Below are 24876 nucleotides of genomic sequence, written 5' to 3'. Positions count from 1 at the left end.
TTGTTCCACAAATGCTTTCCTTCCTGGAAATCAGCTTTGCTCTAAACTGGGTGTCAGCAACCTGCGGCTCTGGAGCCACATGCAGCTCTTTGGGCCCTCTGCTGTGGCTCCCTGTTGGGAGAGAGAGAGAGAGAGAGAGACCCATTTCCCACAGAAAATATCAGGAGCCACAAAACCTGGGTAGGCATGGTGGTGGTGGTTCATGTGACTGGGTGGGAGTGACAATTAGTTGGTCATGCCCACCCAGGTTTTGTGGCTCCCGGTGTTTTCTTTTCTGTGGGAAAGGGGTCCAAATGGTTCTTTTGAGTATTTAAGGTTGCAGGCCCATGCTCTAGACCTTTTCTTCATCCTGGACCCCCTTTAAATGCCTTTTGTAGTCATGGATCCCCAAGACCTAACTCAAGATTTAAACCATCACAATTTCTTCAAGCCTTCATGGACCTCCTGTGAGGACATCGTAGCCTCTCTAGGGGCCCATAGACCATCGTTGAAAACCACTGGTCTCTAGGCTGTTTTTCTTTCAGAAAACTACTGAATCACCTTCTTTTCTTGGCCGTTTTATTTTGGAATCATGATGTAAATATATTTTAAAGTATTAACACATAAGCCTTTAATAATTCAAGCCACTTGGGCGCTGTTTTCTGCTTTAGAACATTGAATGATAGAGTTGGAAGGAACCTCAGAGATCTTCTAGTTTAACTCCTTGCTTGAGGAGATCTTATACCGTTTCAGACAAAGGGTTGTCCAGTCTCTTTTTGAAAGCCTCCAGTGATGAAACACCCACAACTTCTGAAGGCAAGTTGTTCCACTTGATTGATTTCTTTCACTGTTAGTAAATTTCTCCTCAGTTCTAGGTTGCTTCTCTCCTTGATTAGTTTCCTTGATTGTTTCTCGTTTTGCTTTTTGATGCTTTGGAAAATAGTTTGACCCCCTTTATTCAGCTATGCTACCTGGTGCTCCTTCAGTTGTCACTAGACACCAATTCCCTTTCCCGGATTGGAGGAATTAATCTATCAACAGCTGTCTTTCAACTGGTTCCTCATCTCTGGACCAAACAAAGAAAAGAATAATGGTTGGGTGGTGGAAGTGGCTGACGGAGGAGACCATTTTAAACCATTCACGGAAGCAAAAGCATCATAATTTGCTTGGCCAATTCAGAGTCTACCTAATCCAGGGCTACAGATCACATATGAAAATGCAGTTTAAATGGGGTGAGCAGGCATGTTTTCATTTTCAAGAAAAGTCCCCTTCAGGCATTCAAAAACCTAGGAGAATTTTATCCTACAAGAGTATTCGGCTAAGTCCTGCCTTTGCCAATATCAATTCCCTCAGCCTTTCAAGCATTTTAGCTTCCACTCTAGTATAGAAACAATATACTACTGAGTCATTACATGCACGGAAGCTCACCCACCCACAGGTACACATCAGAAGTCTCGCTCTGCATGGCCACCAAATTCATCCCCTGTGTTGTTGTACAGAAAGTCCTCTGTATAGGAAGTACATTTCCTTTATAGGAATCCCAGGAGGGCCTCAACTTACAAGCACAATTTAGAGCAGAATTTCTGTTGCTAAACAAAGCTGCTTTTAAGTCGTGCCTAATTTTGTGAGCTTTTTGTCACGGTTGTTAAGCAAATCACTCCAGTTAAAGTGAATAACATGGTTGTTAAGTGAGTTGTTAAGTTCCCCTCGCTTTGACTCTGGTTGTCAGAAGCTGGCTACTGAGATCATGACCTCGGACACTGCAACCGTCATAAATATGTGTTGGTTGCCAAGTACCCAAATTTTGATCACATGACCCTGGGGATGCTGCAGTGACCATAAGTGCAAGGTTGTCAGCGTTTGCAGAGTGACTACCATTATGAAACAATCCAGGAGGCAAAACACATCACAAAGAGACTTAGACATTTAACAGTGGTTTTTATACAACAGTTACACACAGAAATAAGCGTGGTAGGCAAAATACTTCCTTAACTCTCCATGGAGAAACTCTGCTCTGGACCAGACACAAGGAGAGAGAACAAGCCCTCTAATGGCTGCCTTTTTATAAGCACCTCTTAAAGGGATAGAACCCATCCCCAGTCTTAAAGGGACATACCCATGCCATGCTGAATCACCTTCATTTCATCAGCCTAACATTGTATCAGACTCACAGCATCTGGCAGCTAATACTGCTGCTGGTCAGCTCTTAAATCTTAAAACCTCAACAAAGGACCAGTTGTAACTTAAGTCACTTTTTTCAGCGGCTATAAGTCAAGGACTACCTATAAGTGGTTTTGGTGCCACTAGACAGGAATCCCTATACTTGGTCCTCAGTGTTGCTAGACATCATCCCTGACAATTAATGAAAGAGAAGGCATAAAAAGGGACAGCCAACTAACAAGACTGCTTACTCCTCATCTTGCCCTTGTCCTTTCTTTACCTGAATTTTCTTTTTAATAATAAAGGGAAGGGCTCAGGCATTAAAAGGATCCAACCACTGCACAGGACTTTCCATCATAGGAAACCAGATCCTGAAAAAATGGAGAAACAAGTCACAAGGAGGCTCCCTTCTTCTTTGAGGACTGTTCCGGACTAGCAGGCTCGTAGCCTGCAAATCTGATTGGCCCGCTGAAAGCCGACCGTGATTGGTCGCCACAGACTGATGCGATTGGCCACTAAACGGGCTGCCGCGATTGGCCCCGCCAAGAGCGGCAAACTCAAATCGCCTTCATTGGCTGCCTAGCCGCAGCCAGCCCTATAAAAGGAGCTGCTGCGGCTGGGTTTAGTTGCTCAGATCTGAAATCACAAATAAAGAGCTTTAGTTACTATCTGAGTCTTGCCTCCGTTCTTGAACCGTCCTCCCAGATATAACAAGGACCCTCTTGGAGATTTCTCTTTAGTTTTGAAAACACACAGTAGGGATCTTCCAACATTGTGTATTCAACTTCCTGCCATCACACTTTAAACCTTTCTTTCTATTAGCAACTAAGAGTCCTCAGTGTCCTTCAGGCTAGAAAACAGAATTACCAGTAATTAAGGTAATGATTCTTCTCCATGACTCCTGGGACATCCCAGTCATTATAAAATGGGAATACATTTTGCAAACTATGAAACACAGAGAGCAGTTTAAAAAAGAGAAGAGAGAGAATGAATTCCCTACATGGTCTTCAGGACAAGGTAGTCACTGAAGATGGTCTTAATGGGTCAGGTTAGGAAAAGGATCTGGTTTATGGTGATACTGGCTTAAGGGGTCAGAAAACTTTATTTTTTAATTAGATTTATAGTCTAGCTCAGGGGCCACCAAGTCCACAAGTCTTAAAGTTGCCAAGTTTGGAGACCTCTGGTCTAGCTTTTCAAAAGGAACTCAAGGAGGTATCCATAGTGGTCATCCTATTTCTTCCCCCCCCCCCAATAACAAAATTGTGAGGTAGGTTGGACTGGCTCAAAATCACCCAATGAAATTCCATGGCTGATGGTAGATTATAACCTAGGTCTACCTCTTCCTTGTCTAAGTTTCTTTGTCACTACATCGCATTTGAGATCTCAAATCCATCTAGTGTCTATCAGAGGGTGGAAGATTGCTCAAGTATTGGTTAGCTAGTCTAACAACAGTCTAACACAGGGCTGTCAAACTTGCGGGCCAGATGCGTCATGCACTGGCCACGCCCACGCCCAGTTTAGCAAATGGGGAAAAAGTCGTGATACGTCACGTGATGACATGAGTTTGACACCTCTGGTCTAACACATCTGGAACCCACTAGTTTGGGAAGAGCTTTTTTTTTTTTTTTAATTATATATGCTTGTAGCCATCGCATTATATGGCACTATTTCCCATGGATCAAACGAATCACATATTTTAATTTATCTTGTTGGTGTGCAACAAATCAATTAATCTAATCAAATCAACTAATCCAATGAGTTTGAGAATCAGGAAAAAGAAAACTAATCCCTTCAGACATTTTTTTTAAATTTCATAGACTTCTATCACTGCAATCATTGTCACAGCCGCCCTCTTATAGCTTTGGGAGGGCCCTATTTTTACCTCAGAGAAGCAGAGTCCTTGGGAAAGGAAGACACCACACCACTATTTAGTGCACCATCTGGAGAAATCAGGGGAAATAATGACCTCTCCCTACCCAAAGGAGAAAGCAATTATCTACAGCACTGACAAACAGAGATCTGGGAGGAGAAGCGTGATTCAGACCTTGAGATATTTCTAGGTCTTAGAGCAGCATTAGGTGAGGCTTTCTTTCTTTCCTCTGGTACCTGGTTCGATTTTTTAGGAACTCAACTGGTATTTCCAGAGGTGTCTACAATTATAAGGAAGGGTGTTGCTTAGTGGAAGAGTATAGATATACTATAGCATAGCATAGCATAGCATAGCGTAGCATAGCAGAAGGAAGGACTCAATGGAGAAGAGCTTAATGCTCAGGTAAGATTGAGGGCAATAGAAGAACGGGACAACAGAGAATGAGGTGGCTGGATGGAGTCACTGAGGCAATAGGTGTGAGCTGAAATGAACTCCAGAAGATGGTAAAGGACAGGAAGGCCTGGAGGAACGTTGTCCATGGGGGTCACGATGACATGACTTCGCAACTAACAACAACAAACAGATTTTCTTAGTATAAAATCCTTGACTTCCACAGGTAGAGTTGGCTTAACTCCTGCCTGGAATCTGAACAGTCAGTGTTTAATTGTGCTAATTCTCAGGAAAATATTAATGGGATCCCCCCTGGGGATGTAACTCATGGAGAAGACAGTCATTAATTGAGATAATTGGAATTTGAAAGTTAAATAATATATTCTGGTTCCCTCCAACTCTTTGCAACTGTTATACTCATAAACCGTGTGTGAGGGAAGCTAAGAAAGCAGTGTGTGCGTTGTCAATATGACTCAGGTTAGCAGGTTGGGCCGTTCCTTGAGATGATAGATAACGCTATGCCATGTTTTCATATTCTAAGCATTAAATCCTGCTTTACAAAAGCTACAACCTGCTAAACCAAACAAACCACCTATAACAATGTAAACCAGAGGTCTCCAAGCTTGGCAACTTTAAGACTTGTGGACTTCAATTCAATTCAATTCGCTGAGGAACTCTAGGAGTTGAAGTCCACAAGTCTTAAAGTTGTCAGTTTTGGGGATCCCTGGTGTAAACAGACACTGGAGTTCTTTAGCATAAACTTTGCACTGCTACTAATAATGATCCCCTTTTATCTTTCCTGTCGGGCTCTGAGTTCGCTACGGAGCCCATCAGCTCCGAACATATCTCGCAGCAAGTCAGCTGGCAATGGAGACTATCACCTTAGCTCTGCAAATGCTGGATCTGTATTGCTGCTTGTGTGCTAGTCGACGGTGTTGAAGGTTGCTTTAGAATGACTTGGCAGAGCTGTGAGCTGCAGGATGGATTCTGAAGCAACTGCAGGCTAAAGGATGGATTCTGAAGCAACTGCGGGGCTGGAAATGGCTTTTTCATGTATTGATGTGGTGCGTATTGTTAGAGGGGGCTGGGGCACATATAGGCGGTAATTAAGCATTGAGTTAAGACACGGTGAAGGTGGCACCAGGTGGGGATCAGTTAGTGAGGGTCAGAATAGGTTAGGGATGTAGACATGTCATAGGGTTAATAGCATTTAGGGATAATAGGTTAGGCGTGGCCAGAACTAAAACTGCGTATAGGCCTGGGTGTGGTAGGGTGTGTCTCATGATAATGGTGATAAAAGGAAAGGGAGCAAACTCAAACCCAACGCTAACCTTGCCTGGCTTTTAGCCATTCTTGCCTGATTACAGTATTTGTTTGCTGATATATTGAATAAACCATCATTGTCCTAAAGAGGAGCTAGAGTTTGGATTCATTTAAAGACAAATCTTCAATGCTCAAGGACTGGCTGAGACTGTACAATACAGGCGAACCTCGACATACAACAGTTCATTTAGTGACCAGTCAAAGTTTACAACATCAGTGAAAAAAAAAAGACAGGACCATTTTTCACCCTTAACAACTGTTTGCCCCATCCCGCTGGTCACGGGATCAAAATTCAGACCTTTGGCAGCAGACCCACATTTAGGTTGATTGTAATGTCCTGGGAATCACGTTGATCCCCTTTTGAGACCTTCTGACAAGCAAAGTCAATGGGGAAACCAGATGCCCTTAACAACCGTGTGACTGACATAACAACTACAATGCTTTACCGAACAACTGTGTCAAGGAAAGTCGTCAAATGGGGGAAAAAACCACCGAACAGCTGCCTCGCTTAGCAACAGAAATGTTGGGCTCAATTGTGGCTGTAAGTCAAGGACTTCATGTACTCTTGGTTTAAAATCTTTGGATTAATAGTCAGCTTGTGTGCTAGACTCCATAGCTGTATCCTCTTCACTGCCTGCCGTCTGCATTTGAAAGTCAACTCTATCACAATTAAAGAACAATTCTACTGAATCTTGAATATCCCAATTAGGATCCGAGTACTCTTAAAAGTTAATCATGTCATTTGGCAAAAGGCTATTAGAATAAATAATTTTACCATTGTTCTTTGTGACAAGAATGTAACAGACCAAAAGAGCTGTTAATCTAGTGTCTACTGTAATCTAATACTAGTACATGGCTTCTCTCACTTCTAGATAGTCTGGAACCCACATTACGTATCTGATATTAACACAGTTGAGAAAGTCCAGAAATATTTCACAAGAAGTCGTTGCAGAATAACTTATGCCACCAGACCTAGAAAACCTAGAACTACGCCGCCTTCGGTCCGATCTAAGTATAGTACATAAAATCATACATTGCAATGTCCTACCTGTCAATGAATACTTCTGCTTCGGCCATAACAACACAAGAGCACACAATAGATACACACTCAAGGTTAATTTCACCAAACTTGATTGCAGGAAATAAGACTTCAGCAACAGAGTGGTCAATGTCTGGCATACTCTACCTGACTCTGTGGTTTCTTCACCAAACCTCCAAAACTTTAACCTTAAGACCTTCTACTATTGACCTCACCCCTTTCCTAAGAGGTCTGTAGGGGGCGTGCATAAGCGCACCAACGTGCCTACCGTCCCTGTCCTATTGTTTCTTTATATTTTTCTTATATGTATCCATTTCATGTATTCATAACTATGTTTATCCTTATACCTAACCAAATAAATAAATAAATAGATCAAAACCGAACAAAAACTACTATAGGTAGTCCTTGACTTACAAAGGTTTCTTCAGGCCTGCTGGGGGTTCGCAGGGGTTCGAGAAATCCTCTAGCTAAGATTCTACACAGTTCAGAGAACCCCAAATCTCACTCCTGGCTGGCCCCACCCTGCCCCGCCCGTCCCCGGGGTCCCTATGCAGTCCATTTTGGATGCAGGTAAGTGCAGGGTGTGTATAGCAACTCGAGGAGGGCAAAAAATGGGCCTCCCAGAAGTTTGGGAAGGCCGGAAACAAGCTCATTTCCGGATTCCAGAGAGCCTCCGGAGCCCGGGGAGGGCAAAAATACCCCCCCCCCGCTGTGGTGCAGGAGGCCGACTAGGCCACACCCACCATGGCCACACCCACCCAGCAACCAGGAAGAGAATCCGTTGTTAAAACTTTTTGAAGCCCACCCCTGGGTTTGTATAGTGACTAAAGTTACAACGGCACTGAAAAAAGAGATCCATGATGTATGTTTTTCACACTTATGACTGTTGCAGTATCCCCAGGTCACGTGATCAAAATTCAGATACCTGGCAACTGACTCATATTTATGATGAAAAGGGGGGGGGTGTCATCTGATCCCCTTTTGCGACCTTTTGACAAGCAAAGACAATGGGGAAGTGAGACTCGGCAACAACTGGGTTGCTAATGGAACAACTACAGTGATTCACTTAACAACTGTGGAAAGAAAGGTCGTAAAATGGGGCAAAATTCACTGAACCACTGTTTCGCTTAGAAACAGAAATTTTAGGCTCAAATATGGTCCGTAAGTCGAGGACTACCTGTATAAGCTCCCCCAAAGATAGTTCACATTTAAAAAACAACAAAGAACAAATTCCACACAAACCCCCGCATCATCAACAGATCCCACTTCTTTTTAACCTTTCCCTTTTCACAGATTGCCACTTCTTGAAACCCCGAGCTGTAAATGCCTGATTTAGAAACATCAAAGGTAACGGGTTTCCCTCACACATACGTGCTAGTCATTCCTGACTCTAGGGGGCGGTGCTCATCTCCATTACAAAGCCGAAGAGACAGCGCTGTCCGAAGACGTCTCCGTGGTCATGGGGCCGGCATGACTAAACGCTGAAGGTGCAGCATGGAACGCTGTTCCCTTCCCACCAAAGGGGTCCCTATTTTCCTACTTGCCTTTTTTACGTGCTTTCAAGCTGCTGGGTTGGCAGATGCTGGGACAAGTAACGGGAGCTCACTCCGTGACGCGGCGCTAGGGATTCGAACTGCCGACCTTTCTGATCGACAAGTTCAGCAGCCACTGAGCCACTGTGTTTACTTAACATATAAACCCAAAGAAAATGGACAAACCTCACCCTTTGAGTAATCAAAGCAAAATGTAATCCTTTGCACGAAATATGATCTTCTATTTTAAACACGTCGATTCTCGCACCCAAAGATTACACGCTGCCTTGGCGATTCCACAAACCACACATTATTGCACTGTTTCAATTAACTTGACAAGGTTCGTAAGTTGAGCTTTCCATTCTGTCCCTGTCCAACAGCTAAAACCGCCCATCTGGATATGATTTAGTATCCCATCACCGGGAAAGTCTCAACTGGGTGAGCAGTATAAGACTTTACATTACAGGTCCAACCTCTCATCAGCCTGGCAAGCGTGAAGGAGAAGGTGATTATTCTTTGTTTGGAGATACGCGTTTCATAGACTAGCACAGGCATCTTCCTCTTGGAAGAAATGGTGAAAAAATATATATCGAGTGGTATGAAAATCACGTGCAGTACGGGCATTTCCCAGAACGTTAGAATCTGATCGGAAGTAAACTTAAGCCAAAGATAACACTGCTTCACCAAACATATAATTAAATTGTGAAATTCATTACCACAAGGAATGACGACAGGTGTAAAAGGAGAGTGGGTCAATTCAAGGAGGACAGTTCTAACAGGAGCAACCAATCTATAGCTCAGGGGTGGCTAACCTTTTTGGGCTCCTGCGCCGATAGTTGCGTGCGCGTTTCTGCGCTCACGTGACAGCAGCCAGAAGGTAATGCGCGCAGGTCCCCCCATGCCCCTTGTGCACTGTGCACCTCTGTGCGACCCTCCCATGTGTGATGCGCATCTCTGCACCTATGCGTGCACCTACGGCGCACCCTTCCTCATGGTTGTGCACCAGATACCCGACAATCAGCTGCCGTGCATGCACAGTAGACCTGCTCTGGGCAAGGGCTCCCGTGATGGCCGTAATGGCTCTGATATGCCACTTCTGGCACATGTGCCATAGGTTCGCCATCATGGTTATAGGTAATCCTCGACTTGTAACCAGGGGTGGGCTTCAAAAATTTTAGCAATGGCTTCTCTACCCGGTTGCTGGCTGGACCTGGCCATGGTGGCTGTGGCCTAGTCGGCCTCCTGCACCACAGCAGGGGGAGCGTTTTTACCCTCCCTGGCTCAGGAGGCTTTCCTCGAGCCTCCGGGAGGAGGAAAACGGCCTTCCTGGGCTCCGGAGGCTCTCTGGAAATGGGCTCATTTCCAGCCTTCCTAAACTTCCAGGAGGCCCATTTTTCATCCTCTGCAAGCCTCCGTGAGTGCCCTGCGCTCACCTGCATCCAAAACAGGCCAAGTGGGGACTCCTGGGAGGGGAGAGGAGGGGTGGGCAGGACCAGCCAGGAGTGGGATTTGGGGGTTCTCCAAACTGCACAGAATCTTATCTAGGGGCTCTCCCAAACCTCTAAAACCACTCAACAGCCCATCTCTGCTTCTAATAGTTCATTTAGTGACCGTTACAAAGTTACAATGGCACTGAAAAAAGTGACTTATGACTGTTTTTTTTTTTTGCACTGACAACCATTGCAGCATCCCCGTGGTCACATCATCAAAACTCAGATGCTTGGAAACTGACTTATATATATGACGGTTGTGGGGTCCAAGGGTCACGTCACTATCTTTTGCGACCTTCTGAGGGTCATAAGCAGGTGTGGGATTCAAATATTTTAACAACCAGTTCTGTGGGCGTGGCTTAGGTGGTGGGTGTGGCTTGGTGGTCATGTGACTGGATGGACGTGGCTTGGTGGTCGTGTTATTGGCTGGGTGTGGCCAACTCAATATCACTCACATCGAGGCACGCATCTCCTCGCCTGGCCTCTCATGACTGTGGGGATGCTGCAACAGTCGTAAGTGTGCAAAATGGTCATCAGTCACTTTTTTCAGTGCCATTGTAACTTTGCATGGTCCCTCCACACAAGCAAAGTACCAGCAAAGGAGGGGAAAAAAACTCCAGAGAAGTTCCTGAGACAGGAAGTCTAGTCCTGCCAAGAATGTAACAAGGGTTAACAGAGAGGCAGTTTCTGTAAGCAACACCAGAATGTTTCCTTCCTGCCTTCCTAACAGGATTAGGCCAGTAATTTCTTCTAACAACCGGGTCTCTGAACTGCTTAGAACGTTAACAACCGGTTCTAGTGAATAGGTGCAAGCTGGTAGAATCCCATTCCTGGTCATAAGCAGATGAAGCAATAAGGAGAGTACAGGCTTGCAGGAGCTGAGTTCAAATGCCTCTGCCCCTGAGCAAATGCCTCTGGTGCCTGCGCAAAGTGTGCAATTGGCAAGCGCGTGCATGCAAAGTGGGTGCACGCGTGCAAAGTACGCCCAGGGGTGGGATTCTACCAGTTCGCACCTATTTGCGAGAACCGGTTGTTAACATTCTAAGCAGTTTGGAGGATCGGTTGTTACAAGAAATTACTGGCCTAATTCCTCCCTCCCTGCAATTCTGCTCCTTCCTTCTTCCCTCCCTCCCTTTCTCCCTCCGTGCCTGTAACTCTATTCCTTCCTTCCTTCCTTCCTTCCTTCCTTCCTTCCTCCCTCCCTCCCTGGGGTGCACAAGGAAAACTATCCAGATCAGGGAAGGCATGTGGAGGAATGCCATAGGTGAAGAGGGATACATGGGTCAGGTAAGGCAAATGGGGGCTGACAGGTCAGGGAAAACACACAGAGGAGTGGCCCAGATCAGAGGAGTTCATGTGGGATGGCATGAGCCGGAAAGAGTGCATGACAGTTCCTTCCTTCCTTTCAACCTGCCTTGCCTTGCCTTGCCTTTGCTGCAGGCAGGTAAGAGATGCTGCTGGGTGAGGGAGTAAAGGATTGCAAAACTGGCTGGGAAATTGTCACAGAATGCTGAGGATGAAGATCTTGTGAAAGTAGCATTACAAATAGTCAAAACTTACCCAAATTTCATTCTTCCAACTCTGTGGAAGTTTTAGTAGTTATATGGACCAGGGGTGGGATTCGACCGGTTCGGCCCAGTTCACCCAAACTGGTAGCTCCAAAGATCAGTTGTGAGCTAAACTGGTTCACTCTGACGATCAGCTGTTGGGCCCACCTACTGGCCCCAGCTCTAGTCTGTGCTTTATTTCCGGGTTTTCCAGCTCAGCTGATTCGCGTGGCACAGTGGATTGCCACGCGTCAGCTGTTTTACACACAGGGCTTGCAGCAGAAGGTGAGTTGTAAATGGTGTGTGCATGCTCACCGAACCAGTTGTTTACACCAGTTGAATCCCACCCCGATATGGGCTCTCAAGCTTCAAAGCCTGCATCTATAACTAGACATATTATACATATCCCTTGCAGACAATAAAAGCTCGCTATACGTTTTATTCTCTTTAGCAAAACATTTCCATCTGTGTAGTTTGATATACAGGGCTCTAGATAGGAACATCAAAATGCAAATTGCTTGGAGCAGTGGAACTATTCTCCATTCATCTGCAATGAAACGATATATTCCTGAAGCTGCCATATAGCCCATATAATCTCCATAAGAGAGAGTCCCGGGCCTTCATTACCAAGCACACAGTGATCATTGCTGTAGTTATGATTAAGCAGTTCGTTAGAACCAAAATCTCAAGACACAAAGTCTGCGATCATTAAACACCCAAGCGTGTGTGTGTCCTGAAGAGTGATTATCTCCAAGCTGGTAGACTTCCGTTATACATGGACTCAACATCTTACAAGGTGCAATCCTAAAAGCTTTGGAAGCCACCAGATTTCAGAAAGAAAGACAAGAGAAACTCAGGAAGGATTGTACCCAGTGCAGTGGTGGGATTCAAAAAAAGTTACTACCGGTTTGTGGTGGGCATGGGTTGGTTGGCATGGCAGCGGAAAGTTACTGCAAAATCCCCATTCCCTCCCCACCCCACTAACCTGCTTTCCAGCTCCGTTCTCTTGTGCAGGGCAACCAAAGGAGACCCAGCCAATCAGCTGGGACTCGGAAGGCAGAGAATAGATGGGGGCGGGGCCAGTCAGAGGTGGCATTTGCTGGTTCTCCGAACTACTCAAAATTTCCACTACCGGTTCTTCAGAACTAGTCACAACCTGCTGAATACCCACCTCTGACCCAATGTAGAAGAAATGCACACCAAGGTTTGACAATCTTATTTCTTGGTAATGCTAGTCCTGTTCATTTGATCCCATGCCAGCAGCTGCAATAACATTATATTGCATTCCGAGAAGGACTTCAAGCTACTGATAAGAAAGTCATTAGTTGCATATTTATGTTTTGTGTTTTGTTGGTCTATGTTTGAATTAATAAAATTCTAGAAAAATGTTGGAAGAGAATAATGAAATTGTAAATAAGACAGATGGACACAATGAATATATAGAAATCAAGGCAAAAGAAATATAATTGAATAGAAGGAAAGGGAGAAATAGAGAGAAGTTGGGAAAAGATATGAAGTTGAATATATAAGATAAATATGCATATCAAATTGTGTTTGTATGGAAATGGGATAATTTGGAATTATGCTGTCTTTAAATAAGATGCTTTGTTTTTTAGAAAAGATGTCTTATGTTTTTATACTCTACGTTTTGTTTGTCTGTGTATTGTTTTTAAAAATTAATAAAATTTGTTTTTTTTTAAAAAAAGAAAGTTATTAGTTGCATGAAGAGCACCAAGCAAAGTAATTTTCCCACGCTTGCATGTTTCATTGTAACTCTACATCCTAGAACACTCCTTTCTTTTGACTATTCTTCTTAGTTGGTAGGGGAGAGTTTTAATAATTGTTCGTGAGCCTTTTTAAAGGATTCCCTCTAGCATTTTCAAGCAATCCAGCTGAAGTATGTTCAGTATTAAAGTATTAAAACAATCAGCTCCCATTGTTAGTCTTTCTTTATCTGTTTGCAAATATATATAATTATATCCACATATGATACACAGTCTGTCAATTGTTAATCACAAGGAGAAACTCAGATACAGATTTCTCATTGAATGCAAAGTGAGTGACAACTGTTTACACATTCCTTTTTTTATTTATTTTTTCTGTAGAAAGAAATTGCCCTGTATTTTTTCAAAAAGCCCTAAGCAGTGGCAACTTTCAGATGGATGGATTTCATCATGACTGTTGCACTCTTTAAAGCTTGCCTTTGTTCAAACTACACTGTTTTCTTCATTCCTCAGCTTAAGAATCACTTCATACACCACCTAAAATAGAGTTTATTCCACAACATTTATGCCACAATAAATTTGTTAATCTGTAAAGACAGAAGCCTGTCTGTCTTTGAAAAGGCTTGGTGAACAATGAATCATAACAGAATGTTTTGTTTTGTTTTAAATCAGCTGAATGTGTCTTCAAAGCCAACATGCAGTTGGGTAAGATTTGCATATACCTGCAGTTCCAAATTAAGCCTCCTACACGAAGGTCAAACAGATAATTAACCTGGATTATTAAACATAAATGGTGAGCATTTATAAAAGTATTCCTGGAGTGCCAATATTCTCGGCTGGCTTTCGCTGCAGCTGGATGCAGCTATCCCTGACTACAAATGACTCCTGAGAAACCACTGTAGAAAACTAAATATGGCTTTGCAAATTAATGGACCCCGGAGCTCATGTTTTCAGAAAAGAAACATGGGGTGGGAAATCCAAGAGTTATACTCTTTAAAATATTTGAGGCAAAACATACAATGCATATCGCACTTCAATTCATACATATTGGGAATTTCACATTCACAAGTTCAGTGAAACATCTCAAAAACTATAAAAAGAGACCATTCTGGTAGGTCAAGTAAAGAAAGAATGACCTGCAACATAAAGTTAACATAACAGTACTCCAATAGACAATTTCTCCTCTCCTGGTTTCCCAACCACCAAATTTAAATATCTAAGATTCATATATTATCCCATCTGGGCAACTATCCCGTCATAATCCTGCTTGTCAGGATTCTGACACTTAACCCAGTGGTGGGGTTCCAAGTTTTTTTTACTACCGGTTCTGTGGGCGTGGCAGGGGAAGGATACTGTAAAATCTCCAGTCGGAGGTGGAATTGGCCAGTTTTCAGAATTACTCAAAATTTCTGCTACCGGTTCTCCAGAACTGGTCAGAACCTGCTGAATACCCACCTCTGACTTAACCCCATTTAAATAACGAGTCTCTAGCCAAACGCCAAAAGGATTTATTGGGAGTTAAAAGATGCAGCATTGCCTGGGTGTAGTCAACTCTGAGACACATCATTCGTTGTCACCCTTGACCCTGGTTTTCCCCCCACCCCCTTGGGTGTGTCATAATTCATATTCTCCAATGGGACACATCCATAGCCAAGAGTCATCAATCATACTCTCCAGTTAGAATTTTGCGCGGCAGAAACCTCGGTCACCTAGTGACTATCTTTGAAAACTATTTATGGAATGCAAGATGCCCACTGCTTCCCCATCCCTTTCTGTTGGCAGAAAGACCACAGAAATATTTTATGAGTTGACACCTGCTATCATGGTAGCTTTTCCATGATGGTTTTCCACTTCTCAAGACTTGTCCGACCTCGGCAAGCAGAGTCCCCTGACAGCCCTCCCGATCTCCCTTGCTTACCATCAGGCTAGGTCACCATCCCTTTTTCCAGCAGGTCCTATGCCGAAGAGCAGAACAGATTTAATGGCAGGCTGGTTGAACCCCAGATCTTTATGCCTACTTGCCTGGGCCGCTTCCCGTAGAAGCATTCCCTCACCTAGCCTGATTCCTTTCTTGATCTGCCACAATACACCCAAACTGGGTGTAGCATTTCCATCACGCCCGCCTTCTAGCAGGTGGAAAACAAGTGAATTGACTGTGCCTTTTCCTGAAGGAGAAAAGCTGCTTGGCATCCAGCTAAGGAGAGATGCATGTATCCTTCTAGAAAATTGACGACACTCAAAATATACCTAGGCAAAAGCTAAAAAGAAAAAAAAATGTCGCAAGGTGTCATCAGTCATATCAAAACTCTTCTTTTTTTAAAAAAAAAAGATGAACGTCAACCCAGTGTTACTTAAAGTTTTGATTGACTGGTCTTCTTTGAACATCTTGTTGACAAAAATCCTCTTTTAGGAAGACTCAAAAGGTGGAAATGAAAGAGCCGGATGTAGTAAATACATAACAAAAAAAACCCTGTGGGAAAATTCCAACAGAACGGGACGAGCCATAATAGTTACTTGTTACGTTCTTGGATTTCTTCCCTCCACCCCCAAGATTACCATGATATAATATACAAAATGATAATGAAAATAATAGGGAAATAGGAAAAAGAGTGAAACATTTAGAGCAAAATCAGAAAGAAGAAAAAGAGCATTGACTTCCAACTTTTTTCATTGCAATAAAGTACAAAATAGAAGTACATCCTCAACTTTTTACTTTATCAACAAGTACTGGCCATTTCTATAAAACAATTAATCACAATTAATCAGGAAAGCCCAGGTCAAAAGTTCATTTTTTTCTGCCTTGAGCACAAAGTCCAGAAACGGTTTCCAAGTCAAAACAAAACTGGATATATTCTTTTCTCTAATTAAAATAGTCGATTATGCCATCTCTATTAGCAATATTGCTTTTTCCATGCATTGTTCTGTTAAGGGGCGTTTAATTGCTTTCGCATCATTGTGGCTAATTAGATGCCCATGAATTTTCTCTGTTATTTTCCCTCAACACTGTCGAAAGTCTTATTTCCAAAGTCTGCATTACTATTACTATCAATCTTCTCATCACTCCTTATCACCCGTCCCCTCCCACTTGTGACTGTTTGCCTGTAACTTTGTCGCTTGTATCCTTATGATTTTTGTTGACTGTTTCCTAGTATGATTTGACTGTTGATTATACCCTATGACTATTATTAGGTGTTGTACCTGATGATTCTTGACTCTTGGCGAATGCATCGTTTCTTTTTATGTACACTGAGAGCATTTGCACCAAGACAAATTCCTTGTGTGTCCAGTCACACTTGGCCACAAAGGATTCTAATCTATCTGTGTAACTTGGTTCATAATCATGTGAGTTATTCACAAATCTTAGGATGTTAACCTTTATCAATACTAATTTAATGAATGATCAAGATGATAGATTGAAAGCATGGCTGAGGTTTTTTTTTTTTTTAATGAAAGGTGAGGTCTGTGGTTCACTACATCTTGCTGGTTTACAACCTCTAGCATCTCAGACAATATTGCCAATTGTATGCTTTGAGGGGTTTAGTTCAATAACAATTGGGAGGCCAAAATGGCAATATTTCTGTTATTGCTAGTCAAAACAAATCAACTGCAGTATAAATAAGTTGAATGTTCAGCATTGTAGAAAGCGTTTCTAATGATCCTGTTCTGATTTCTATATTGTCTTCTAAACTTCTTTAGCTACTTGGCTTAATTTCTTTTTTAAAAAAATTAGAATCTTCATCCAACTTAGTTCAATGCTTCTTTAAATTGTCTATTACCTATCCAATCACAAATTTTGAAAATTGGCACTGGAAAAGACTCCCAGAATAATATGAAAACAAACAAAGGGGACATCGAACAAATCAATCAAGTTATATTAGATGTTAGGTTAACAGAGTTGGAAGGGACCTTGTAGATCAGAGGTCTCCAAACATGGCAACTTTAAGACTTTCGGACTTCAACTCCCAGAATTCCTCAGCCCGCATAGCTAGCTGAGGAATTCTGAGAGTTGAAGTCCACAAGTCTTAAAGTTGCCAAGTTTGGGGACCTCTGTTGTAGGTCATCTAGTCAACCCCCCCCCAAGCAGGAGACCCTACATCATTTCTGACAAATGGCAGTCCAATCTCTTCTTGAAAGCCTCCAGTGATAAAGCTCCCACAACTTCTGAAGGCAAAGCTGTTCCTGTGATGATCCAGGGTGGAATACAAAATAAACACATCACAAAAAACAGGTGAAGCCCCTTTTATTCCTTCACTTGGCTTCCAAGCTCCAAATATCCTTGACTGGAGACAAAAAAACTCCCACACAAGCAGTTACAAGAAGGAGGAAATGCTGTTTAAATTATAAAGAATAAAAAAACAACACAAACCAGGCAAGATAAGGGCTTGAAGACGTCCACAGATATCAGAACATAGACTGGGAGGGACACCTAACTCAGAGAGGAACCATAAACTAGAGATATTTCCATGCTTTGTTTCCAGCACTGGCTAGTATGCATGTCCGTCCTCTTATCCAGTTGTCACAGCTGCAGCCCATGAAGAGGATCAAGGCCCTCTCCTCCCCAGTAGACCACATCTCTCCCTTATCCTCTCCTCCCTGCATGGCCTAGGATGGAGAGGGGATGGGCCTAGTTCTTCCTCTGACTGCCCAGCCGGCCTCTGCTCTTCCCCAGCCTCCTCCGCAACCTCTGGAGCCACATTTCAACTCCCTGTCGGCTCTTCCTCCTTTCCCTCAGAGTCAGTCTCTACCAGGGGCATGACAGTTCCATTAGTTGAGTTGTGGCACACATGAGCAGCCTCAAATTATCCCATTTCAGAAACATTAAGCGAAGGTCTTCTCTCTAGAGCAGGGGTCGCCAACCTTTTGGACCTCAGGGACCACCAAACTCATAATTTTAGATCCCAGGGACCACTAACTGGTTCTGTGGGCATGGCCTAATTTGTGGGTGTGGCTTGGTGGTCATGTGACTGGCTGGGCATGGCTTGTATGTAAATATTATAAATATTGATATAAATATTGATTTTTTTTTATAAAAAAGAGCAACTTTTACCCAAAATCAGGCAAAGCAGGCAGGCAGATTGAGTTGCTCACAGAATCACAGATTCATTCAGAAATTTATTTATCTGCCATTGGCCAGATCAGTCTGTCACATAAAATTTGCTTGCAAGCAAACTCATAAAATTTGCTTGCAAGCAAACTCATAAAATTTACTCACAACACACCATGTATGTAAATATTGAATTTTTTTATATAAAAAAAGCAATTTTTATCCAAAATCAGGCAAAGCAGGCAGATTGAGTTGCTCACAGAATCATTCAGTGATCTATCTATCTGCCATCGGCTAGCTCAGTCTCTCAAATTTGCTTGCCGTGAGTCTGCACTGAATTTGCTTGCAAGCAAACCTTCAGTCCTAAGGGAGGTTCAGCTCTGCTTAGCTAGAAAGCAAGAAATCCAACAATTTTCTGCTTTCTAGCTAATCTAAATGTCCCGGCACAGCAGAACAGATGATGGTCGGAAAAAGGAAAAATAGCAACTTAGCAGACAAGTTTGCCAGGTAAGGAGTGAGTGGGTGGGGAGGGTTCCCGTGGGTCATGTGGGCTGAGCAGCCTTGTGTTTCTGCACATCCTGGATTAACTGCTTGGGGGGGGGGTGTTCTGGGGGTGAGATTTCTCTGTGACCCACCAAAATGTTCTCATGGCCCACGGCCCACCGGTTGGCGACCGCTGCTCTAGAGAAAGCCCTAGTGCTGGGACAGGTGCAAGAAAAGAGACAAAGAAGGTGATGGGTATATCACTGAAAGACCTAAAATGATCAGGTTAGATTCTCTTCTAACAATCTATCACTTTTTCCTTCTTTGTCTCTTTCAGTTCTTTGCTGCAGATACTGATAGTAGCACCTTGTGGGCTTGGCTCTTCCTTCTAAAAAAATCTAGCCAAATTAATGTCTAGTTAGTACTTGGATGGAAGGGCTTCTAGAAAACCTCGAAGCTGTGGAGTCTAGACAATTACAAACATTTCCATATACTGCCAATTTTGACAGTCCTAATTAGCCACCAACTGTCAAACTCAGCTCAAAAGAGTTTTAATAAGGGCTTAGTAACACAACCCGCTATCGAAATAATCCAACTTCTGGTTTACATTTTTATCTTGTCCTTATTACTCTACTAGCTCGATACCCGCTTGATACTCGATACTATATTGTCAGGCTTAGTTTTTGGGGAGGAAAATAAGGGAAAAAATGTTTGCCTCTGCCTACCAGCATCTATCAGTATTCATCTGGCTAGCGTCCTGTCAGTGTGAGAGAGAATTGAGGACTGTTTGGAAAATGAATCAGTATTTTGCTGTGTGAGCAAGGAGACAGCAAGGAGCCTAGGCGTGGCTTAGCTCAACTGTTCTGTAGTAAAGCTGCTTGGTGCTGTGAAACAAAAAACGAAACTCCTCTCCTCTGCCCCTTTTGCATTTGGAAGAGATTTCTTTTCAGGTGGGGAGGGGGAGTAGAACTCCTTAGCATCAGAGTGTGTTAATAATAATAAATAGGAAATATGCAGAATCATAACAACCAGTTCTACTGAACCGGTCTGAACCTGTAAAATCTCACCCCTAGATTTAAGGGATGCAACCCTAAAGTGATCTAAAAACAAGAATTTTTCACCTTGTGGTAGTACTGTCACAACTACCCAGCTGATAGACAGGAATAACAATCTATGAGAAGAATTTTAGCAAGCGGGGAGGGACTTCTAAACTTTAAAAATGTTCATATGCCATTTTTCAGAGTTGGGGTACAGAGGTGAGCAATTCTTCATACACACGGCATTAAGTTTAACCAGCTGGCAAACTGTTCAAACCAGACCTGGCAAATGTCACGATTCGTCACACGATGCGACCGAGTTTAAACTAAAAAGCACCAACTATTACAGGATCTCTTATCTATTTTCCCCAGTTACCAGGTTTTGCAGAGCTCAAAAAAAAGTTCCCAAGGAAAATTTGTGATCATAGGAGTTTTAAAAATATCTTATATGTGCACAATTTGGTGCATGCCTAAAAGACCACCACATACACAGTTGCCAAGCTTGAAACTACTAACCTAAGCCCAAGCAGACCAAAATACCGAAGGTTACACCACTTCTAACACTTTTTCATTTTTTAGTGATAATCTAATCCTGAAATAAAGTGATCTTTGTTTTTTTTAAAAAAATCCTAGTTCTTTCCCTGCTTGGGAAGTGCTTCCAGCTGCTTTAGTATCTCATTTATATAGCAGAGTTAATCCTGTATTTTGGGTGATTTAATTGTCTGCTTTTAATAGCTGAATATTTGGCAAAAACTATTAACATTTTCTGCATTCAGCCACAGAATATAATTCTTACTGTGTGAAAGGAGAAAACACTTTATTACGACTTCCTTCCTTTCCAACTCCTTTTTAGAGGGAAAAACAGTCAAAAAAGTCAAGATGGCAGTTACAACTGAGGGAGTCAAAGCTCCACCTAGTTTGTGTGCATCATATAGTATATCATATATATCAGTGGTCGCCAACAGTGGGCCGGGGACCACTAGTGCTCCACAGAGAAATGTCACCCCCAAAGCACCTCCCCAAAGCAATTAATCCAGGCTGCGCGGGAACTCAAGGCTGCGCCACCCACATGGTCCCTGGGAACACAAGGACTGAGTTGCTTGCATTGTGAACAACACAAGGTAGTGAGAGGAGGAGGGAAAGGCCGGAGGGGGGGAACTTGCCCCACTTGCCCCACACGCCTGGCCTGGCCACTGGGCTGCTGCTTTCTGCTTCTTTCTTCTTCTGCTTTTGGCTGCACGTAAGGAAAGCAGCAAAAGTCTTTCTTTCTCTCCCCCAAACTCCACCAGAAATGAGTCTTTGGGACCCTGCAAGGCATCCTGCTCCAAGAGGCTGCATCATTCTGGCGGAGTTTGGGGGAGAGAAAGAAAGACTTCTGCTGCTTCTGCTGTTTTCCTTGCATGAAGTCAAAAGTCTCTCTCTCTCTCTCTCTCTCTCCCCCCGAGAATGGAGCTGGAGACGGTATCCTGCGATCCCAAATAAAGAATGATTGATTGGTAGGTAAGTGGGGTGGGGAATTTTCTTGCAGACTTTTGGGGGGATTATCCCAGGGTCTCTGGTCTGCGGGATTTAAAATGATGAGTTTGATGGTCCCTGAGATCCAAAAGGTTGGCGACCCCTGATATATATCATATATAAAATGACTGGTAGCATAGAGATGGAGCTCTCGCCTCACAATCAGGAGGCTGTGAGTTCGATCCTAGGGAGCGGCAGATAGTCCTCTCTCTGGGTGCATAGGGAAAATATTTGCTACGAACTCCACATAGGCATTCAGTCAGTAAATGCTCAGCTCCATTCAGTTGCCCCAACTGCCCCCTGATGCAAGGGATTACAGCACAGGGATCAAACTCGATCGCATCATGTGATGTATCATGATAGTTTTTTGCTGGGGTGGGCGTGGCCTGCATGGGATGCCAGTTTGACAGGCCTGGATTACAGGATTGTTAAAGCTTAAAAAAAAAAAAAGGTAAGAAAATGAATGGACTTGGATCACATCATTGTAGCTGCCATCTTGACCCTTTTGAACCTCCGCCCTGTGCACAGCGTGCATGCGGGGATGACAATCCAACTACAATAAGAAAACAGCGGCAGATAAAAATCACTGCACAGCCAGTTTCTGCTGAATAAAACCAGCACGTGGTTTCTGATAGGTTCCTCACAGTTTCCCACAGAACTTAGGCTGTGGGAACATGCACCCCTGCATTCATGCAACCTGTTTTTCAGTAGCTTCAAGTAAGTATCCTGCCACGGAAGGCTACGCCTCCTGAAAAGCAGGATCTCAATAAGGGTTAACATATAAATAACCGGCCACAGAAAGAAAGAAAGAAAAAGACCTATTTGTTCACTGGTTCTAACAGAGACAGTAATTGCCTCTTGCCTTCCTACACTTAAACAAGTTGGTCCAGCTCCCATTTGACTCTCCTTTCGTTGGCATGCCGAAATGTCCTCCATGGCTTTGACCTGCCATCCATCCGCCCAGGTATCTGAAGTTGGGGAAGCCAAAGCCACATTCCAACAACCCCAACGGCCAAGGGGCTTTAATCCTGGGTTGCAAAGGGCCCTGGCTAACATCTCCTCCTGCTTTAAGCAGCTCAGGTTCAGGCAGCCCTGTTGTGAACCCTATTAAAATTGCAAGAGGGAGAGAGAGAGTGAGTTGTGGTTTCCAATTTTCTTTCAAGGTGTGTGTGTGTGGGGGGGGGAGGAGAAGCGACACCTTTCCTCCCTTTCATCTTTCTTTCCCTCTTCTCCCCCCCTCCCACCAGCTCATGCCTGCTTCCCCACCCCACCCTCGTTTTTTTAGGAACCCCCCTTCCTGCTTCGGGGGCGTGGGGGGAGAGGGGAGGTCTCCGGAGGCCAAAGCAACAGCAAGCAGCGAGAGACAGGTGAGCTTTTCCCCTTGTGGGGATGATGGTGGGGGGTGAGGATCCAGTCTCCTCACACCCTCTTGACACAGGCATGTGGGGAGGGGGTGAGGGCCAGTCTCCTCACACCCTCTTGACACAGGCATGTGGGGACGGTGGGGGTGAGGAGCCAGTCTCCTCACACCCTCTTGACACGGGCATGTGGGGACGGTGGGGGGTGGGGTGAGGAGCCAGTCTCCTCACACCCTCTTGACACGGGCATGTGGCGGTGCAAATCTGTGGGGCGGGGTGGTGGTGGGGTGAGGGCAGAAAGAAAGGGATCCCACTCGGGGCTCTCTCTCTCTCTCTCTCTCTCTCTCTCTCTCTCTCTCGGGGAGAACCCCCCATGGCAGATCCTAAAGACCAACCCCGCCCGCGCCCCCCTTTGACACGAGGCACAGCGATCCTGAGGCGATCGAGAAGGTTCAGACAAAGCAATGCAGCTCTAGAGACCGGGGGGAGAGCAAGCGAGGAGGGGTCGGGAGACCAAGCGAGCCCGAAAAGTCACCCTTCTTTTCTACACACACACACACACACACACACACACACACACACACACACACACACTCCTCAGCCGGGGAAATTAAGCGGGGAACCGATCGAAAGAAGAAGAAGAAGAAAAAAAAGGGGGGAGGAGACGTCAGCGGATCTCTCCCCCCCTCCCTCCCTCCTCCCTCCCTCTCCAGCCTCCGCAAGGCTGGCTTCCCCTTTAATCCTTTCGGGAAGCAACGGCTGTCACTTACTACAGTCTTACTACTACGTTCCCCACGCCGGGCTCTCCATCCCAAGAGGCGGCGAACCGCTCCCGACGACGCCTTTCTCCCGGGATCCAGCACGGGGATCTTTTCTCTCCCGCCCCCCCGCCTACCCCCCACGTCAGCGAACGATCCCATCCCTTGCTTAGCTCGGGCTTTCACGAGGCCAAGTCAGGGGCCGGCCGGAGAAACAGCCCCCGACCCCACTTTCCCCCTCAGAAAGCCGGAGAAGGTCGAGGTTGAAGGGGGGGCGGCAAACTTCTAACTCCCGGGCGAAGGCGGCTTCCAAGAAAAGGGGCGAGCGAGGAGGGCAGCGGGGGGGAATCCATCCTGCCCCCCGCCCTCCAAGCCCGGCGGTGGGAAGAGGGGAAAGCTCGGGTGCCCCCCCCCCGCCCCATCCTCCCGCGGTTTACCTCACCTTGTTGGAGAGCCTCGCTTTGCTCGACGGGAAGAAGCAGCCGGGCTCTCGCGGGGGATCCAAGGAGCAGCCGCCCAGCCCGCTCGCCTCAAGCCAGCCTCCATTGAGCTCCGCGCTGCTGCTGCCGCTGCTGCTGCCGCCGCCGCCGCTGCTGCTGCCACACCATGGCAAGGCGAGCGAATATCCGAGACCCGCCAGCGATCACATGCTCCCTTGCCTGCAACCGGGCGGCCTCGAGTCCGGGAGGAGGGAGGGAGGGAGAAGGGAAGCGGGAGAAGCCTCGCTTAGGGGTCCGTCCGGCGGCCTGGCGGGGTTGGAAAACGAGGGTTCTCCTCCTCCTCCTCCCTTCCCCCCTCCTCCCCTTCCACTCAAGATTCACCTGGCCCAGCCTATCTGAGGGGAAACACACACACACACACACCCCACACACACCCAATGTGGCATCCTCGTGGACTTCCTTACGTTGGGTTGGATGCGGAATAATAGAATAGGATTCTTTTATTGGCCGAGTGTGACTGGACACACACCAGGAATTGGTCTTGGTGAAAATGCTCTCAGTGTACATAAAAGAAGAGAGGCATTCATCAAGAATCTTAAGGTGCAACACTTAATGACAGACACAAGGTACGATAAGCAATCAAATCATAGTAGGAAACAGTCAATAAATAGAACAGAACAGAAATTAATGGGAGAGAAGAGAAGAGAAGAGAATTATTTTATGGGCCAAGTGTGACTGGACACACCAGGAATTTGTCTTGGTGCAAATGCTCTCAGTGTACATAAAAGAAAAGACACATTCATCAAGAATCTTAAGGTGCAACACTTAATGACAGTCACAAGGTACAATAAGCAATCAAATCATACTAGGAAACAATAAATAGAATAGAACAGAAAATAATGGGAGAGGAGAGGAGAGGAGAGGAGAGAAGAGAAGAGAAGAGAAGAGAAGAGAAGAGAAGAGAAGAGAAGAGAAGAGAAAGAGAAGAGAAGAGAAGAGAAGAGATTCTTTTATTGGCCAAGTGTGACTGGACACACCAGGAATTTGTCTTGGTGCAAATGCTCTCAGTGTACATAAAAAGAAATGATGCATTCATCAAGAATCTTAAGGTGACAGTCACAAGGTACAATAAGCAATCAAATCACACTAGGAAACAGTCAATAAATAGAATAGAACCAAACCAGACA

General features: G+C 44.7%; 1 protein-coding gene across 2 annotated transcripts in view; it reads right to left on the bottom strand.

The window, feature by feature from the left end:
• Positions 1-23835, bottom strand: part of CRACD (capping protein inhibiting regulator of actin dynamics) — a 176263-nt gene extending 152428 nt beyond the window's left edge. For both annotated transcript variants that reach the window (XM_087936646.1, XM_087936647.1), the window contains exon 1: positions 23692-23835. The gene's annotated coding sequence lies outside the window, so the exon portion shown is untranslated. The remainder of the gene's footprint in view (positions 1-23691) is intronic.
• Positions 23836-24876: the final 1041 nt, after the last annotated feature.

Source organism: Pseudonaja textilis, chromosome 6 (genome assembly GCF_049901715.1).
Source record: "Pseudonaja textilis isolate UNSWEBS1 chromosome 6, rPseTex1.2, whole genome shotgun sequence".
Lineage (NCBI taxonomy): Eukaryota > Metazoa > Chordata > Lepidosauria > Squamata > Elapidae > Pseudonaja > Pseudonaja textilis.
Note: the sequence above shows the minus strand (reverse complement) of the source record. Positions and strands in the feature narration are given on the sequence as shown.